Raw genomic sequence first — 15,361 nt, forward strand, 5'->3', positions numbered from 1 at the left:
CTGTAATTGGACATATTCAACACCTTTTCTGTCAGGGCTGATAGACGTTTATTGCAAGTAAAAGTTCAGTGGAATATTTAGGAAGTTATTTCCATACCAATTGAACCACTTATTTCTAATCCTGCATTCATGTCTGGAACTAGTTGTCAGTAATTGCACTGCACTACAGCACAGTAAATCTTGGAACTTTATATTAATGAATAATTCTAATAATAATAATACTGTCAACATACTATATTATACTAACCATATAGCTCAAGGGTATTTCCACCTAAAACACAATTTTCCCTTGTTGTAACTTGTGTCTGTGCCTGGTGATACTATAAATGCCATATTTTTCAGTATGCATTAACTACATCTTTAAACTTACAATGTGCCTGCCAGAATCCAACAGGAGATACTTTGGAGATTATAAAAAACATTCCCCAAGTAAATCTGCATGTGAAATATATTGTATGTTTTTAAAAGTTTACATGATTTGTTGTTTTAATATAACCCCTACAAGGTTTTAAAAATTAGATCCATTCTAGTTATAATGATTAAAATGTATAGGTTTGCTAAAATTTTAACGTGCACATTCGCCTACATACAGCACATATCAATTCACTAGAAACGATCGGTATCACGGAGGCTAAACTTTAGCAATGAGAACACTTAAAATATAGCGCATACATGGCAACATTTTTTAGGGGGATTTCCCAAAAGGGAGGTGAACTGCAACTGCGGAGGGGGAGCTGGGTGCCGTTAATTGTGTCCTTTTGGACCCACCTGCCTGACGCACTGCTGTGATCAAGCCATTACATTGTGGGGCTGGGGCCAAAAGGGCACAATTTGCCAAAAATAACAACATTGAGGCCACTATCCTGCCCACTTCACTAGGAAGTGGGCTTGATGTGGGAACATGGTGTGATCTCTCAGGAGACCTACCCAGAATCTGTAAGTCTCCCAGAAATTCCGTGAGGGCAAGCAAATGGTATATAGCAGGTCACAATATCAGATCACTCAGGTCATTTTACAAATGCAGGGGGCGTGATGCTGTAAATTGCGACATTTTGGACCTGTTTCCATTGCTCAATGTCGTAATCACACTATCACGCTGCGGAGGTGGGGTCAAACTGGCATGGTTCAAAGCAAATCATGTCATTGAGGCCGCCATCCCGTCCACTTCACTAGGAAGTAGAGATGCTCACTGACCCCAGTGTTTTGGTTTTGGATCTGGATTACCTTCAGGTTTTGGTTTTGGCAAAACAACCCTTGCGTGTTTTGGTTTTGGTTTTGTTTGCTTTTGTTTTCCTATTTTTGAAAAAAATACAATTTTTTTGGTCTAAAATGACCTAATTTAGTGCTCCACCTGTTTCTTGGATAAGTAAGGTAATTGTAAAGCTAATAAATTATGAAAAAAACTTTAATTCTTGGTAGGCCGTCATTAATTCTACACACAAACCAGATTGTCTTCCTCTCCATCTATGTCTATTGGCAATGCAGCCATCGTCTTTGGGTGTATATTACACCCTACACTTATAGTTAAATATATAAAGAAATGGACAAAGGCAGTTTGGTTTCTGTCTGTATAGGCCCCCCTCCACTTGTAGAAAATATAAAAAAATTCAGCCGGTATAGACCGTACAATATAAACTGAAATGGACAAAGGCAGTTTGGTTTCTGTCTCTATAGGCCCCCCTCCACTTGTTGAAAATACTAATTGAAATGGACAAAGCCAGTTTGGGGTCAGTCTGTGTATGACACCCTACCCTTATTGAGAGATTGCCAAAACAGCAGCCTTTCAAGACGGTACGTGATAGAGAAATGCCCCAAGTCCCTTTCCTATTTGGAGGTAGATTGCACCCTACACTTATACTTATAAGTATACTTATTTTTTTTTGGGTGTGTTTTTTTTCCTGATTTAAAAAGACTATGTACTTTTACATAGGCTTTACCAGATGACGTACAAGGAAGACTACCATCAGGACTGGTGCCAGCACCTGCTTGCTGATTCTGCTCATATGTGGACTGCTTTGAATCAATTTTAATGAGCCCAAAGCACTTGTAGTTCTAAATATTGTATAGATAATGCTGCTTAATATGACTTTTGGCAGCCAGAAAAATTATTGCATCACACTGGGCAATATGGGACACCCCAAAGCACTTCTAGTGCAAAATATTGAAAAAAAAAAAAAAAGCCTCCTCTAACAATTGCTAATAGAATTGCTAGCAGAATTTCAATAAAAATTGAAAGAATAAAGTATACAATTATTGCTCTGTCCCTGCTCTAATACAGCCTGTGACCTAACCCTGCTCTCTCCCTCTGTCAAATGGTAATGGATTGCTGTGAAGGTGGGTATTTAGGCATTTCAAATATCGCGAGAACCGAGCCCCGAGATCCGACTACGTCACAATGACATTTTGCCTCAATTTCGATTCCGAATGGGCGGGAGAGCTCGGCTCGGTACTCGGATAGGCGAAGTTCGGATCTCGGGGAACCGAGCCCGCCCATCTCTACTAGGAAGTGGGCAGAATGCAGGAGGTTGGTCTGCTCTTCCAGGATTCCGTGAGAATTACCAAAACTTGGAAGTCTCCCACACATTCCTGCGGAGTAGGCAAGTACGATTTAAAAATTTCATACACTGCTAGCAAAGTTTGAGTGCATGAATATATGTGTAGTAGGTTATTGCACTGTATGGAATGCAGAAACATTGTCATTAACAATGAAACACAGAAAGAGGATGTGTATATGTCAAGGTGGTTTGTATTTTTGACACAAAAAGTACAAGTCTGACTGTATTGTCACATGGAAGTGATACCATAACAGTCAGATCTCTTTTCCTAAATATTTACACAGACTAAGATTGATGGCAAGTCAAAACGTGTGACTCTGTTAAATATGAAGTTATGTTAAAAGAAAACATGTTAGGCAATATTGTAAATTATTATTATAAACTAATCAAGACACAGGTACTGATTTATCAAACCATTTGCATATTCACCGACTTTAGGACTTTTTACCCTATACATTAAAAGGTTACTAAGGGCAATAGCAGTGTCATAAACCCCCTATTTAACAAGTATCCGCCGTAAGACATGTTCTGTCTTTGCCATCCCAGAGTGGTGATAACAGATTACAATCATTAATAAGGGCTTTATGCTGCACATTTTAATTAATCAAAGATTTGTAAATATTTTACATCTTTATATATTTAACATATTTTTAAACTATATCTAAGGCACTAGGCACGCCCCAAAATCCCTTCTGTTGAAACGCCCTTGAATTGCCACATGTACCAGAGGCAGGTGAGTAGGGACATACCTCCCAACTTCCAGGGAGTCGGGACAAAAGTGCAGACTATCAGTAAGTTCTGACAGTCCCTTCAAACTGGGACTGTCACTCCCAAATTAGAACAGTTGGTAGGTATACTAGGAGGTCATATGAATATTTACTCAGTCTCACTTGCTCAAGCCAGCAGTTACACAGCAGAATTCTTCACAAAGCTTCAGAAACAAAAATATTCTTCAACTATGATTATCCTGTAGGACATGGTTATTGCCTCATCATTATAGCTCGTCATTTTGGAAAAAGGACAAATTAAACCATTTTTAACATGGCCTTGACCCTTTGCCCTTCTGAAAATCAGTACTACTCAGAGAAAAGTGGCGCTCTTTGGATGAATGCATCGTGTTTTGCTACTACTTTAGACCTTCCTGTAATAGTTTGTAAACACTTATTTGCGCTGTCTCATGTCCAGACATAATCTAATCTCTCCGGATATTAATCTAGTAAATGTGCTGCAAGGAGATAGACAGTAAACAATATATAAGGAACAACAAGATCCGATTTTGTGATCATCAGATGCGGTACTGAAGTATAATGTTAATTATATTCTGTTTTATACCTGACAGAGAAAGAACATGAAGAAAATTAGATGTAGGAACTGTGGACAATTGCAGAAATGAGTTTAATGTATATAATCATAAGATATGCTTCATAATTTAAGAAAATGCAAGAACAAAATTCCTTGAATGGAAATTCCTGTAGCAAAAACTGAAAGCACCTTGTGTGACTGGTGACAGACTTTCCACTCCACTAAGAGTAATTTTAGACAGACAAATGCTTTGAATATGTAGAATATTTCTGCATTTTACCCTATGACCTTCAACAGAGTGTTTTGCTAAATCATCAACAAAAACAAACATTTTCACCTACAGTGCTAATGAAAAGACCACTAAACCCAGAAATAGCAATTTTCCGATATGAAAACTGAAGGAAAAATACAATGTACAGTAGTAACCTGACAATGTTCAGTAGTAACCTGACATTCCACTGCATTAGTTCAGTATTAAGTCCCAACACCACTACAGACACCTGAATCTCCTCCCAGATCTGTAAAGTAGCACTACCAGATAGGAGTGGATTATTTCTGTACACCACTTCTGCATGGCTGCAGAGGGTGCTGTGCCAAGCAATGCTTCTGATTTGACCTCCTGCTCACACCACTCTCTGCAGCATCACAGACTCCTGGGTTACGGCCAGACATGAAGACCCTAGAAAAAGGTTTGCAGGGAGCAGACCCCAGGGGTCTGCAGAATGGCACCCTGGGTGTGTCATTATGGGATTTGATCATACTTTTTTGACCGCCCCTCCAAGGTTCAAGTGGTAAGTGTACGGGTTGTGGTGACACGCCCAATACCACGATTCACATCATCACACAAAAGGGGTTGTGACATTTTGACACTGTTGACAGCGAATCATGTCATCAGGGTCCCCATCCACTTCACCAGTGAAGTGGGTGGTATACAAGAGGGTGGCTTTCTGTCCTGGTAGCCTCTCAGACATTTCGGGAGAGTAGGCAATTATGGATTGTATGTAGGTTAAAAGCTTACTCTGCAGGCATTTGAATTGTTGAGACCTCACTCGCCTTGCCCTGTATATCAATCATCCAATTTACACAGTATAGCTTTGCAAAACAAGTCTGCCAAGCTGACAGTCATGGTCTGCCTACTGAATTTGCTGGCGCTATATAAATAAATGTTGATGATGACGATGAAGAGAAGCACCATCCTAGCATGACAAGCTGCCAGTCATGGTCTGCCTACGAATTTGCTGGCACTATATAAATAAATGTTGATGATGACGATGAAGAGAAGCACCATCCTAGCATGACAAGCTGCCAGTCATGGTCTGCCTACGAATTTGCTGGCGCTATATAAATAAATGTTGATGATGACGATGAAGAGAAGCACCATCCTAGCATGACAATCTGCTGCAAGTGAGTGACACTATGGTGGACACAATAGTATAAATTCTTCAGTTATTTAATGTACATTATTCAATTCAGTGTCACACAGTCTTATGTATAAATTCAGTTCAAGTAATAGGTTTACTTGCTCTAAATATGGTCTCTTTACCTGGTCATGATTTCAGAGAAGAACAAAAAAAACAAAGTGTTGGTGAAATTTTATTATTAGGTGCAAAAACATTTAAATATCCTTACTGCCAAAATAACTGCAGATTATTTGTGTTTATAAAATTGTTCTGCTATTATCACTGTTTATAATCACAGGGATTATATAAAAATATTGCATACAGGAAAGCATCAAAAACGGATTTGTTTCACAGACAATTTATATGTTTTTCAATTAGGTGGTAATAATTCATTTAAAGAAACAAAATGTAAATTAACACGCAGCTTCTCAAATTCGGTTTATCTGAACTTAGAACGTAAAAGATGTCCCATTGCACTGAAAGGAAGGGAAAAGAATGCTATAACAACAGCAGCCAGCTTGGATCATACTAACCCATAAAATTCTGTCTTCACTTTCCCTAAAGACCACTTGCGAGACGAATTTCATTGAGTTGGGATCAACTGATTTTAATTAAGATACTTGACTTAGGTGTTTGCATGACTTCATTTGTTAACTGAAACTCATGGATGTAATCAGACAGGCTGAGCAAGCACTACTGTCCTCAACAGGCAACATGTTCCATTCATTTTCCTTGTTCACCAAAAAATTCTATTCAACTCCAATGTGGCTTAGCGCTACTTATCTTTAATATGGACGGCTCAGTGGAACAATCGGGAACAATGACTTGCTGAATCCTCTGCTTCTGGCTTTCATGCTGATCAGTAAGATAAGATTTCAATTTACAATGGTGGTAAAAAGGAAGACACACTGGAGAGCAGGGGACAGATTCCTTTATCACCAACTACTACTCTTTACATTGATTATCCATTGTTTTTAATCTGAAACTCCTTATCTTGCTTTGTTAAACAAACATCTTAACTGGAGCTCAGTGTAATATGGCATTGTGACTGTTCAGTCCACAAGAGCTGGTGATGAGCTAGGCGCTAGAGGAATGTATGGCTGAACACAGGTGTGAAAGTGAAAAATCCATTTACTGACCCACCTGTCAGTAAGGGTATTGTTAACCCTTTCGCTGCCAGGGACCTGTGCCAAATTTGCACTTCTGGAGGCCATACCAATTTTTTATTTTTATTTTTGCATTGGATGACTATTTTTTCACTTTACCCAGTTAAACCCTTTATTGCTTCTTTTGGACAAATATAGATTGATAAACCCTTAATTCAAATGTGCACCTAACATTGTTTGGGGCAAAAAAAATACTTTTTTCACTTAATTATTTTTTTTAAACTCTTTTTTTTTGCAGTAGCATTTGTCAACATATAATACAACAGGCAGGCAAATATTTTTTTTTTAATAATAACCCAGGAAAATTGTATCACATATACATACATATTCTCCCACTAGGGGCACTGTATCATATATTGTCTGAGTCTTACCAGACCAGATCAACTCTTATGATGCATGGGGATAGTGATCTCTATGCGATCAATTTCCTTGTCTGGGTAAATACGAATACTCATCGGGTATCCAGGTGGACTGAACGCCCCCATAGCTTATTTACTTGTGGGAGCAGGTGCCAGGTGAGGTAGATTTTATGTTGGTGACCTCATAATTTAAAGTGTGCACCAGTACTTTTTTGGAGTTAATCTAAGTCACTATCATGTTGCCTCATTAGCATACATTTAAACTTAATTTACTTCAAAAGCACCAAATTAGAATATGACAAATCTACAGCAACTTTGTACTCACTTAAACAACATTTTTATCAGTCATTTCAATAGAATAACCCACTTTGTGAGTTAACCTCTATTTACCTAATTGTAAAATGAAGCTAATGCCTTAAACACAAATTAAAAAAGTTAAACCCTTTGGCTATAGAAATTACCTGGATAGATATTTTCAGCCATTGGTCGGCAACTTTAGGCATCACTCAGACATGGGTAACAGTGTCATTTTTAGTACGCTATGGCCAGCAAGCAGACATCTGCATGCCTCTCTCTACAAGAAAAACTGTGACAGCAGTGTGCTAAACGAGCCCATTCAATAGATTTGGTGTGCAAGGGTGAAAAACAGGGTAAGATGTAAGGCCTGTTGTTGATTACATTCTGGCATGAAGAATACAGGGATATAGTACTGCTTGTCAGCACTTAAGAGCAGCAATCTAGCATTGCAGCAACATGTAGCTCTGCAGCGGATTGACTACAACTCCCAGTAGGAATTGCCAGCTCTTAAGCTTTTTCTCCAGACATGTATTTTATTGCAACGCTAAAATCAAACAGGACAATTCTCTAAGAAACTATCAAAATATATGTGAAGAAATAGCACAAGGAAAAAAGGACTCCAGGGAAAAGCAGCTTTTTAAAGGGTGTGAAACGATTGTCAGTTAGTTGTTAGCTGCAGGCTTTTTCCTTTTCTTGCACCAGTCAACAAGCTCCTTTGCTTGTCAATGGGTTATGATCTGAATAGGGAGAGCTCTGTTTATTTTCAGACTAGCCGTGGGGAAGAAGAGAGGAACCTGATTACATCAGGGGCATCTCAGAACTGACAAGACCTTTGCCCTAGGGTCCACTGGGGATAACAAAAAGGAAAGCAGGAGGAGGGGAAGAAAGCAGCTGAGGTGGCTATTTGCGGGTCTTCTCTACAAACAGGATAGATCATCTCAACCAAAAATAAAGAAAACAACAGACATCTGCTAGCTACCTAGGCTTATCCTGGAAAGCCCTTCGTTAATGGATTGGATGCTGGTAGGGACTGGCTTTGATTGTACAGCTACAGTACATGCTAAAGCTTGAAGCTAGGGCTTCAATTGATTCCAAAATATAGTTGTTACCTTTCACTCAAGACAAATCTCTGCAATTACCTCTAAATTTTACATTGCTTAATACAATGAAACACTTAAGATAAATACTTAATTACATTGTAAGCTCTGTTTTCCCAGGCACTAAATATACTATGCTGTGTTTTTGAGTTACACTTTCATTTTTTACACTTATATACAGAATATTTAGTAAAGAATATGTAATATTTAACATTTAATGAAAGAGCATAATCTCACTCTGTTGGGGTTAATTTTACCCATCATTTTTTGATTGCAATAAAAGCCCCACTTTGCATTTAGTTATTTAAAAACTATAACCTTTTATTACTTTTTTTTTCCTTTTCTTTTTACTGGGAAAGGTTTGTATTCTCAAGCTGGGTCTTCAGGATTTTTTGCTGGGGGTTTTCATTGAAGCCTGAGGTGCGTGCTCTAAATCTCTCAGTGCAATGCAAAAAGACTGTGCTGGGGACTTGGGTCATTGACCATTCCCGTTCAACCTCTTACTCGGGAGCCAAAAGACCCCTTAGGGCCCCAAGGTCATACCTCCTCTGCAAGGCTCGGATTGGCCCCTTTCTTCCTGAGGTCGGCCAAAGCTTCCCCTGGGAAACTGGATCCTTGAACTCCCCATAAGAAGGGAGCCTCCAAAAACTTGGGGAGAGAGTTGCCTATAAGGGTCTCAGCCAAACCTCTCAGTAGAGGATGAAACATGCAAAAAAGTGCATAGTGCTAAGTGTTAGTAAAAGAATAGTGCTGAAGCTCCTGGCCTGACATCCAGTGGGTATAACAAAAATGTTCTTATCCAGTTATAAGGCCAGGTGCTCATTCCTGTGTGAAAATCCAGTTCTCCTTCCAGTTCCACCCCGAGGCCAGACTCTCGGGGGCACATACCATCAGCCTTCTGGCATCAAACCAAGACAGCCTGCCCGAACAAGAGTGGCATCCATCCAGTAGGACAGTACTACACTTGATCTTAGCCAAAAGGCCAAGAAGCTGTTTTTTCAGATACTCCAAGCATGTACAGCTTTTTGTAAATAAATTGCTTTATCTGTCTGAATTATTTTTGTGTTTTTTCTTTAAAACTTTATATAGCCCCAATTTAGAAAGAGCTGATTTTTTTTGTAAATATAGGGAGTAGGGCTCTGCATTCAATTTCACACAAGTACAATGCCAAGTATGGTCTTTAAATTACTGCAATTACATACCCGCTGTGTCTTCAACTGCCTAGTGAAGCAGTCAGATCTCACCTGGCAAAATCTCTCACTCCACTTACTCAAGAGGTTTGCAGCAGACTCCCATAGACTATCAGTTAAATAGTGGAAACATTAAAATGAAAAAGCATTGATACCAAAAAACTACTTTTTAAGTAAAGCCACAAAAATGTACATATTATGAAGATACTTTATATTTTTAACATCCACATTCTTGCACTTACACAATGTGCTCAGTGACATCACTGGTTACTAGTGATTTGCTTATAACCAACAAACTGTATGCGAATGTTATTACTTACAGCCAGTTGAGTTGGATTGGATATGAACTGACATTGTGTGAAATTGAGTTGGTGCATGTGTGATGTCATAGTCCTGCCTGGAAATAGGTAGGATAGCACATAGAGTAGCCAAATTCATATTAAGCTTAAGTCTGGGTACATACTACAGTGTTTTCAGCAGATTATCAGGCCAATCAGACGATAAACGACTGATTGGCTTAATATCACAGTAGTGTGTACCCTGCAATGAGGAACGATCACTACAAAGCATATAATATTGTTGAACGAGATTGTTAAAAATCTTGTTCATCGTTGGAACGATGTTGTTCTAATTCTGCAGAACTGGCACAAAAACGGAGGCAGCTGGTGCACCTACCAGTGGAGATATGCACCTTCTTCATCCTGGAAGTAATCCAGTTTGGGGATGATTCCAGAGCCTGGGCAGGAGTACCAAGAAGCAGGTCCTGGCAGGGAAAAGGTGTGACATCTATAGTCTAGGGGATCTCTGGTCATTGCGTCACAGGGCATGCTGGGAACTGACGCCGGAAAGCTGCAGATTACTTATCACTATATAGCTTAAAAAAATGATATAGAGCCTTGACATTGACTGCTAGCTTCCTCTTTTTCCACACCTCATTTAAATATTTATGAGGAAAACAAGTATTGTAACATCGTTATGCCCCAATATTAAGTAAACTAGCTCTGAAATTTAATGATTTTCAGACCTTGTTGCAATGATTCCCCTGCAGATAGGAAGGGTTTAAGCAAAACTAGGGAAGGGGGGGGGGGGGGTATATAGGATGCCTGGGACAGCTGTCACTTTGCTTTGCCTGGATTTCTGAATGATGACGAGCACAGATCTGAAGGTAATTGTGTACAGTGTGTATATTTGATGAATCGGTATGCTGATCCGAGATTTTTTTTTTAAATGTGGGTGTTAAAATCTGTCGTTGGTAGAATTATGCTGCAGTCTGTACCCTCGAGGAAGTGTCAGAGGATTGTCGTGGATCGGTCGGAAATTTATATACACTACACAACGGAAAAGAGATAGGAACGAAAATATTGAGCGGTATGACCAAACAAATGAGGCGACAATCGTCCATTTGGGCAGCCTTTCGACCATCGTGTCACTACACTCACTGACCCGACTTTCGAATGAGCGGTCGTATGTCAGCTGGTGGAGCCGATTATTGAACAAAAACCCTGTAGTCTGTACCCTGCCTAAGTCGCATTATATAGCATATCAGAGCAGCAGGCGTCCAGATCTGGCTGTTCAGCAATAAGTTTGAACAATAGAATTGTGCTATATATATTTTGTCTGTAGAAAACATTTCTATAATATCGCTCTTCAAAAAAGTTAAAATACAATAAGCTTTTTAAGAATGTATTTGCTGTACTAGTTATTTTCATAAGAAAACCCCAGCACGTTTTATCATGTTGAGCAGCAGTTTATTATACATTTTGACTAGCTCAAATCCTTTATGTACCAATTTACAAAACTGTAATCTGCTGTAAAATGTATGCACGTAACAAGTGCTACCTGCTGGAATTTCTAAGTCTAAATAAGGAAAATGCTCTGATAAACAGATCATAGAAAAAATTGTTTTTACAGCACTTTAAAAGCTTTTTGTATTCTAAGGCCTTGCGCACATAGTTGTTATCTTTACAGTGTTTAACTCGAGTTGTGAAAGTCTATGATACGTGCCATGACGTTGACAGTCCAAAGAATAATAGCGAATAGACAACTGTTTGATTGTCTTTGCTTTAACGTTGGCTGCAATGCTAAGAAGTGATAACTCGTAGTAAAATTTAGTTCAGCACTAAGTACATAGTATAGAACTATGCTGCAGGGAAACTTTGAGGCAGGTTAATGACAGCTATGGTGCTGCTGAATTGTGTGGCTCCTTAACAATGTGCATTCAATGCTTACGTTAAAGCGAGGGCAAAGTGCAATTTTTTTTCTATGCCTTAACTAGCGTTGTTTTTCAATGTTCATGTGTACAAGCCCCAAGGCAGCTGTGACCTGGTACAATCTAATTATTTCTCCAATACCCACAGGTATAGTTCAGGATGATCTGAAGCAGCTTCTAACCAAAGTGTTAAGCATTTGGCCAGACTTCACGGCTTAATAGATAGCTGAATCAGTGTTCTTTATATCTCTCATGAACATCACACAGGTACATGTTAAGGTAGAAGACTAATATATCTCAACCTGCGTCACAATCTGCTGACATATGAAACCATCTGGAAATTAATTATTTTAATCTAACACCTCTTTCATACCCCCTCTATAAATGAGTATTGTGTCTTGCGATGGCCTTTCCTTATAAACCGCGTAGCGAAAGCTGGCTACACAAATGGCAATCTGATCTTTTGACCTGAAAGCCAGACAACTGGATCTGTGACCAAACTGGCGACATAAGTGCAGGGTCAAGTTCCACATATCCAATAATTTGGTTTTCAAGCTAATCAACCTAATTGCAAAGTAAACACCACACACAAGGCCAACATAAATAACCTGCAGTCATCTTGTAACCGCATTTACCAAAATGCATGAGAATTATCCGATCAGTTTTGTACAGATCATTATCGGACAGTGCTGTAGGCTTTGGATCACACCCTTTGCGATATCTGGCCAATTACCCAAAATGAGACAGTTATATTTTGCAGCATGTGTAGCCAGTTTCAAATGGAAGTGGATGACATACTAATTTGTTTTGTGTATACAATGCTTCTGCTAAAAACACAAATCAATTCTATTATCACTTGCTCCAGTTCAGACCTATATCATCAAATACACAAAAAACTGCTCCTGTTCTGTCAGGAACACACTAGAAAATAAGTCATCTGATTCAGTCAGTCTGGTTTGGCTCTACCTACAGCGGAGATAACATGGCCCAGGTGTTCCCCAGGGACCCCAGCAAAGAGGTATGGGCTTCGCTGCAAACACCACGTGATGTTGCGTCCCTCTATGCAGGTACCAGACATGGCCAGCAGGTAACAGCAAAATAGTCCCAAATTTAGGACGTCGGCTAAATATGTAGGATTGCCACTGAACAGATATAAATGGTGTTACAGGAGAATGGGTCGAGGAATCCAGACACAAGGAAAATAGATACTGAAAAATCAGGAACAATGAGACTCACTACAGGAATGAGGATGAGAGATAAAATGGAAATACAGGAACACCACAGACTAAAAGATCTGGCACCTTACAGGTACAATGAGCAGGTTCAATACTCTAAGACCAGGTGGCGGATCAGGGGAAGGACTCAGTCATGCAAGGGATTGCGCTCCATTCATCCAATATGACATCCATCGTCAGGAAAATTGACCCACTGGGGCCCAGGAGCGGCCTGAATTACCCCAATTAAGCAATATGAACTTCATTCCCCTCTTAGTTATACATATATAATGTCACCACTCAGGGCCAAAGTGGAGTGTTAGTCCATCAAACTGAGAGAAGACTGCAGTGTCATATATTGCATATATTACTGTAAGTAAAGCGTATCTAAATAGATATAATTATTAATAGTCTAAAATATGTGTACCTACCAAACAATAACAAGACACACGCAGCTCTTAATTCTGACATCTTCACATTTCTTATTTAATCCCTTGCGTTTTCCCTACAATTCAGAACAATACAACCAGGGCTCCATGTAGGTTGTACAGAAGTATTAGCTCTTTGTGTTTCTCAGCAATTAGGAAGCCGACACTCTGCACACCTGAATAGCTGATTATTTCTTTAATACCCTGTCAGTAGCTGGAGGTCATTTAGTGGGCAGTGGAGATGATCCAGGTATATATTAAATACCTCATATAGCTTGTATTTCTAATAAATGCTCCCTTATGACAAATTAATTTCATAGACAATAATGAAGGCAGTGAAAGCAACAGAGAGCTGTGCATAGCCAAAGCAAGATAGCATAGCCTGTATTCATTAAACATGCCTGCATACACTGCATCCACCAAAGAGCACACATGCTCCATTGCTCAGTGAGTGATAATAGCAAGCGCTGCATCCTCATAGTGATGAATAGAAGACTGTTTTGAAGCCCCCTTAACCTGCATTTGCAAATGTACGATGGGTGGATGTACAACCACCTGGGAGTACATATCCTAAAGAGCTTTTTTTCCTGACAAATATAAAAGAACATATAGCCTCAGATAAGTGGGAAGGAAATGTTGTAATAAATTAGTCACTGGGCAACAGAAGGTTAATGTAGAATGGGGACAAGGGCAGATATAAGAGTTATTCTGGTGTTGGGCAACATCATGGTCTGTAAAGGTTAATAAGGTGGGTTAGAGATGTTGCAGGGATACAAAGGTTCTTCTAGTTGTGGGCTGAGCAAACTGAGAAGACAAAGTCTTAATTGCCACTAGTGACTGAAATAACACAGAAATGGCAGAATATGCCTTGACATCTCTCAGACAGATAACGATTCTTATTATCCACAGCAAAAGGAGTCCTCCAAAATAACTGCACTTCCTATTCTACTGTAACAGTAGCTCATGTGTAGAGGACGCATAACATGAGAATTCCAAGTGTACCAGCCTCTGTCACAGTGAGATAGATACTCCTTTGTATTGTAGATGACATTTCATGGCTTATGTCTTCAAGGTGCAAAGCACAAAACTTGCTTTTCACAGATCCTATGTGGAATACAGTATGTCAGATTACCAATTCCGGTGTACAAATATAAATGGTTTATTAAGAAACACGATTTTAGATATAATATCTTGGGCGATACCAGTAAAGATAAAACATGGGCACAATTTGTATAGCAATATGCAGAAAAATTTGGGCTGTGTTTATTGTTCTTACATTTTTGCTAATAAACATTCCAAAGTCTATGACTTAACTTAGAGTTATGTTTTTTTAAAGCAAACTTTAGATTGCCAGGATTTTAGGGGAAGCGGCAGCTGTTGCACAGGCTGCTTCCTGACAATGTCATGTGACCAGGAAGTCACTCAGCTTCCACACACTACTTCCAGGAACTTTCATTTTAATTAATCCTCTAAGAAAAAAAAAAACATCTAAAAAATTTTTCAAAAAAAAAAAGAAAGAAAGGTTAATTCATCCTCAATGAGTGTGTATGGGAGAAAGAGAAAGGTCTCAATAACAATGGCAAATTAAAATAGAGCAACAGCCTTTACTGCACATGTTTTCTTTATTGGATTTTCTACTTCAAAGCAAAACACTGAGTAGACAAAACAGCAAGGACCACTGGGTTTCACAGGAAATCATTTACATAAAACAAGAAAAGAAAACTTCAATTGCATAATTTTGGGCTGCATGATGACTAAGCCAGTTGTTTTCTTTTGAAACAATAAAATTGTCATATCATGGGACACTGGGGACTTGTTACAAAATGGACAAAGATTGTATCATCACATTTATGCACTGCAAATGTATTAAAGCAAGAGGGTTTTTTATCTTCTCAGTCACTTCTCTCTTGACCACGCGTTGACAAAACTGATTTATCCATAATCCCAACATTTCTAAGCAGCGACCGCACGAGCAGGGGAACTGGTCATGCTGTACCAGGGAGTGCCATGACCGCCTGGGTGCATGCCTAATGCATCCAAAATATAGGATCACCCCCAGCCACTCCCCAAAAAACACCCCTTTAAAAATGCCGGTGTGCACCTGTCGCTGATACGTGTGGCATTGAAGGGGCACAAGTGCTGAC

At 39.2% G+C, this 15,361-nt stretch overlaps 1 protein-coding gene across 2 annotated transcripts in view; it reads right to left on the reverse strand.

Annotated features, from left to right (window-relative positions):
• MACROD2 (mono-ADP ribosylhydrolase 2) overlaps positions 1–15,361 on the reverse strand; it is a 1,475,276-nt gene that overhangs the window by 1,158,583 nt on the left and 301,332 nt on the right. The window lies entirely within an intron of this gene.

The sequence above is a fragment of the Mixophyes fleayi genome, chromosome 3 (assembly GCF_038048845.1).
Source record: "Mixophyes fleayi isolate aMixFle1 chromosome 3, aMixFle1.hap1, whole genome shotgun sequence".
Classification (NCBI taxonomy): Eukaryota; Metazoa; Chordata; class Amphibia; order Anura; family Limnodynastidae; genus Mixophyes; species Mixophyes fleayi.